At 41.5% G+C, this 6,000-nt stretch overlaps 1 long non-coding RNA gene across 1 annotated transcript; it reads right to left on the bottom strand.

Annotated features, from left to right (window-relative positions):
* Nucleotides 1–951: 951 nt before the first annotated feature.
* On the bottom strand, nucleotides 952–5,140 carry LOC122319506. The gene is made up of 2 exons (XR_006245111.1): nucleotides 1,184–5,140; nucleotides 952–1,128 (listed from the first exon to the last, which is right to left on the bottom strand). It is a non-coding gene; the product is annotated as an uncharacterized LOC122319506 (long non-coding RNA).
* Nucleotides 5,141–6,000: the final 860 nt, after the last annotated feature.

Below are 6,000 nucleotides of genomic sequence, written 5' to 3'. Positions count from 1 at the left end.
GAATGCATCTCTTGACTCGCTCTATCTGACCGTTGCCGCGAGCAACTCCATTTGACTTGGTATATTCTTCAAAGCTGTTTGAGGTAAATGCCACGCCCCTGTCACTGATAATGCGTAGCGGCTGACCAAAAATATTAGACCATTCCTTCAATTTTTTTACAACTTCATCGGTGCCGGTGCTCTTAGTGGTGAAAGGCCATACGAATTTGGAAAATCCATCTACGATTGCAAATATGTATTTGTAGCCCTTTGACGTTGAATCCAAGGGCCCCAAGTGATCGATGTGGAGGGTATGAAGTGGCTTATCTCCCTTTTTAATGCAGTTCAAAAATCTTTCTGGCTTTTCCAACTTCTTTGCGCAGTATACCATCCTGCAACCAGACGTCAACTTGTTTTCTGATTGACTCGGATTCCACAGCTGAGTGACGGCTTGGTTGATGACGAAATGGTTTTGTACGCTCCTCTAGCACGATCTTCATCGACACCGGGCATTCAGTGTTGTTTTTGGCTGGCTTGTACTCTGCTATCATTGACTCGATCATCGGCTGGTACTGTGGAGAACCTTCTATGTTATTACCAGTCTCAACAATATTGTACATACTTAGTTCTTTTGATTCAGCGCATTCCGGCAACGCTGGCGCCTTTGTAAAGATGAATTCTCCGTCATTTAAAGTCACGCAGAACTGCGATGCAAAGTCAAAGCCAAGTATTACGTCGTTCTCGATGTGATCGTATGGTATCACAACAAACTTTTCTATGGCTTCGATCCCAGCAACGTGTGCTCTGCCCATAAATGAAACTAGCGGCTGCGTCTTAGCGCTTCCAAGGCCCCGTAGAACGGAATAACACTTCTGCATCACAGTACTTTGAAGTTTATTGTACAAAGACTGACATACGATTGACACATCGGATCCTGTGTCCACAAGGCACCTCTCTAGGACCTTTGTAGCGTTCAGCAAAACTACTTTCAAGCGCTTAGTATCTTATGTCATATGCATCTGCATTCTGCTCAAAATTTTCAAGCCGTTTCTCCACTGGGATGCTGACGCCATCGAAGTCGGGTACAATTTTTGCAAAATTGTCTGCAATTACTTTCGGCTCTTTCTGGGTAATTTCATCAGCTTGAATCTTATGAGTAAGCAGCTGAATTATTTGTTGTAGACTTTTATTACTCTCTGCTTACATCTCTTTTATTTGGTCTGTACACTCTTCTGATAGACGCTGTTCTTCTGCATTTTCATTTTTGTCTCCTCGCTTTGCCGACGCCCGTGTGACAGCACCATATCGCTTTCCCTTTATCTCCTCCTCACTCATGCTTTCGTATTCGCTACTTGATGGCAGCTCAATTTTATTCACCACGCTTCTAGAAAATTCTAACCGACGCTAACCAACTGGCGAAACTCACCACGCTTCTAGAAATTTCCGACCGATGCCAACCAACTTGCGAATTTTCACAACTTTTTATTTACAACTTTATATTTGGCACTTTTGACGTAATTCCACAACTGTTCAACTTTCTGCACTTTACAAATGGGTCAACTTTTTATTGTTTTATTGGTTGAGCCCCAAAAGGTAGGATATGTATTGTTTAGCACAATTGTTTATCTTAGTAATATTTTGATATTATAGTAGTTTGCTTATTATATTTCGGCTAGACGATCTTTTTACTGCACATTTTTCAACTCGCTTTGTTCTTCTTCGACTGCTCTATGCTTGTCCTTTTTCTTATAACTCCTTCTTCCTCTTCTGCCTGCGCTCACGACGCTACCCTTTGCGATGATTATCGATCATCGCATATCGATAACTGCTGTTACATGTAAGTTAAGTGAATTAGTTTCTCGCCGCATAGCTCACCTAGTAACAATGAACAGCATTTTAAACATGTGTTGAGTTGAAGATAGACCCTAGGATTGATTCCCCCAGTATTGAGAAGAGTTCAGTAGATCAGTTATCAAGAACGTTTTAATTTCAATAGATCAAACAACTTAGGATTACAAATTAATAAAAGAAATATTCGGATTTAAATTGGCTTTGCGGAGTTTTTTCACTAGCAAGATCGGGTGTCTGTCGAAGACTGCTCTTTAGAGTTGGCGTTGGTTCTCATCAGGGCTCCGGCTCCAGTGCTGAGTGCGACTTTTTGTAGCCAGCGCAGGGCGAGGCGCAACCCCGCGTAGCCATTGGGCAGCGGCCGAAATGCGAGTCAGCGGTTGCTTACAGAACGTCTGGCGGTCGCCTGCTGACGCTGCACATTGTAGCCGACGCAGCCGTCGAATATATCGTCTGGTTAATGGGCATGTTGGGGGGGCGAAGTCAGCGTTCTGGGAGTGCAATTAAAAGTGAATGACCGTCGAGTGGCTCAATGGGGGGAGCGCGTGTGAGAACGACGGTCGATAGGGGAGGGGGGAATGCACTTGGAGAGGGTTCATAACTCCTCCCCACTCAAGATCTGCGTCCCGCAGATTATAGGGCTTTGGGTGCCCGGCCTGTGTCTAACATCTCCGGGCCTGGGGTGTTGTTTGTCACTACAGGTATACCCTTGGTCGATATCAGCTTCCTCCATATGGTGTAGAGAGTCGATTACGTAATGGAGCGAGGGCGGTGACTGTAGTTAGGTGGCTCGTCGAGTAGCTAGTGCAGGTTCTTCCAGCCACCCTAATCGTCTCATTCGTGAACTAAACTATGTAGGTTCCGGATAAGTTGTGAGTTTGGGGTCCAGCTTCCAAGGTTCCGTTGAAGTTGGACAGGAACATAGTGCCGTCCTCGACCAGTTCTATGCGATCCCCGTTGTTCGCCTCTAGCCTGACCACCCTTGAGTAGCTTGGGGATGCAGCTGTTTTCATCCATCTTTAGGAGACTCTTTTCCCAACAGTTGTGTTGCCTATGGAGAGGCAATCGTTCACCATGGCATAGGTTTCCTCGGAGTTTAAGGTGACCTTGTCATGTTTGACCATGACTTGTTTTTCTTCTAGGGCAGCAGGAAGGAGAAGGAGCAGGCGGTAGTTCTCGGGGGCAACCTTAGGCATGGCCAGAATGTACAGAAGCGCCGTTTGACAATAATGCACTTGACGCAAGTGTTAATCAGCTGGGCTACTTTTCGTTCCATATGTGGTATCCAGAACTGCTGCTGTAGTGTGTGTGCTCCATTGTTTTGGGTACGACCAACAATTCACTGCCGTTCATGGTTTTGTATACAATTCAACCTTGCAGCTTAAAATTTTCATAGGGCTGTAATTTTAATATTTCTGCTATAGCTTTAATGTAGTTATCCTTTTCCTGGGCAACTTTTAATCTAGCTGCAACTTCAGAAGTTACGGCATATCTTGTGGATATCGGCTGAGACTGTCAACGTGCTTCATCCTTCTGCCGGAGCGATGCTCAACTTCGAAATTAAAGTCCTGCAAAGCAAGTATCCAAAGTGCAAATTCTCGTGGCACCCCTTTTTTTTATTGTTTGCGAAAAAGCAGCGCAATCCGTCACCAATTTGAAATGTATGCCTAGCAGGTAGTAGCGTAATCTCTGCATGGCAAGATATGATGCTTTAACCTCCAGAATGTAGCTGTGGCGCTTGAATCGCTCTGCGACGTCTTTTTCAATCAAGTCTTCAAATACGCAACTGACAAAACGATTAAGTTGCAAAGCCATACGGTGCTCGATTGAATTCAAAAAGCATTTCCTTGGTTATGAACGCTGTAAACTTGCGGCTGGACTCCTCAATTGGTACGTGGAGGAAGCTATTCTCCAGATCCATAACTACATACACATTTGCGGGCTGAAGCTGTTCCAGCACATCATCCATGCGTGGCACTGGGAAGCAGTCCTTAAGTACCATACTATTTAATTGACGAAAGTTAACGCAGATTCTGTCTGTGCCATCCTTCTTCTTGACCACGACGACTGTTTTCTGATTGACTCGGATTCCACAGCTGAGTGACGGCTTGGATGATGACGAAATGGTTTTGTACGCTCCTCTAGCACGATCTTTATCGACATCGGGCATTCAGTGTTGTTTTTGGCTGGCTTGTACTCTCCTATCATTGACTCGATCATCGGCTGGTACTGTGGAGAAGCATCTATGTTATTACCAGTCTCAACAATATTGTACATACTTAGTTCTTTTGATTCAGCGCATTCCGGCAATGCTGGCGCCTTTGTAAAGATGAATTCTCCGTCATTTAAAGTCACGCAGAACTGCGATGCAAAGTCAAAGCCAAGTATTACGTCGTTCTCGATGTGATTGTATTGTATCACAACAAACTTTTCTATGGCTTCGATCCCAGCAACGTGTGCTCTGCCCATAAATGAAACTAGCGGCTGCGTCTTAGCGCTTCCAAGGCCCCGTAGAACGGAATAACACTTCTGCATCACAGTACTTTGAAGTTTATTGTACAAAGACTGACATACGATTGACACATCGGATCCTGTGTCCACAAGGCACCTCTCTAGGACCTTTGTAGCGTTCAGCAAAACTACTTTCAAGCGCTTAGTATCTTATGTCATATGCATCTGCATTCTGCTCAAAATTTTCAAGCCAAATCTCCTCTGGGATGCTGACGCCATCGAAGTCGGGTACAATTTTTGCAAAATTGTCTGCAGTTACTTTCGGCTCTTTCTGGGTAATTTCATCAGCTTGAATCTTATGAGTAAGCAGCTGAATTATTTGTTGTAGACTTTTATTACTCTCTGCTTACATCTCTTTTATTTGGTCTGTACACTCTTCTGATAGACGCTGTTCTTCTGCATTTTCATTTTTGTCTCCTCGCTTTGCCGACGCCCGTGTGACAGCACCATATCGCTTTCCCTTTATCTCCTCCTCACTCATGCTTTCGTATTCGCTACTTGATGGCAGCTCAATTTTATTCACCACGCTTCTAGAAAATTCTAACCGACGCTAACCAACTGGCGAAACTCACCACGCCTCTAGAAATTTCCGACCGATGCCAACCAACTTGCGAATTTTCAAAACTTTTTATTTACAACTTTATATTTGGCACTTTTGACGTAATTCCACAACTGTTCAACTTTCTGCACTTTACAAATGGGTCAACTTTTTATTGTTTTATTGGTTGAGCCCCAAAAGGTAGGATATGTATTGTTTAGCACAATTGTTTATCTTAGTAATATTTAGGGTTGTTGATAATATATCAAAATATCAATATATCGATATTTTTTCTGAAAATGATATATTTATATCGTGATATTTTATTTGCCCAAATATCGGTATTGCAATATTTTTTGATATTTTCTCTTTGCTCACTTTGATTTCGACGCGATACCAACCATACGAGCACGTGATAAAATAAATATCAAATCAAATTATATAGAAATATAAAAAACGGGACTGCAAAATGCAAATTGTTCGAAAGAATAATAAAAACCTGTGGAAACACTTCAAACATGTCCTCGCACCTTAAAAATAAACATAAAGATGTTTTCGTAAAATGTGAGAAAAAGAAGGTATGTCATAAGGTGTATGTATGTGTGCGTATGTTCAAATTTCAGAAGCTCAAAATTTCACTGAGAATTTATTATTATCTGTATTATATCCGTATTATTATTATTATGATCTGTGTTAGAAATACATTAATTTAAGTTAGGATATATTAAGATTAAATGAAAATATGAAATTAAATATGAAAATTAAGTTAATAAGAAACTTTTATATTTTTATTGAGGGGAAATAAAATTTTATTTGAAAAAAAAAAATATCAGAAATATCATATATATCGATATTTTTTTGTGATATTTTAAATATTATCATCATTTTGTTTTGATAAAAAAAATATCATCGATACAATATTTTTTTAATATCACGACATCCCTAGTAATATTTTGATATTATAATAGTTTGCTTATTATATTTCGGCTAGACGATCTTTTTACTGCACATTTTTCAACTCGCTTTGTTCTTCTTCGACTGCTCTATGCTTGTCCTTTTTCTTATAACTCCTTCTTCCTCTTCTGCCTGCGCTCACGACGCTACCCTTTGCGATGATTATCGAT

Source organism: Drosophila yakuba, chromosome 2L (genome assembly GCF_016746365.2).
Source record: "Drosophila yakuba strain Tai18E2 chromosome 2L, Prin_Dyak_Tai18E2_2.1, whole genome shotgun sequence".
NCBI classification, from domain to species: domain Eukaryota; kingdom Metazoa; phylum Arthropoda; class Insecta; order Diptera; family Drosophilidae; genus Drosophila; species Drosophila yakuba.
Note: the sequence above shows the minus strand (reverse complement) of the source record. Positions and strands in the feature narration are given on the sequence as shown.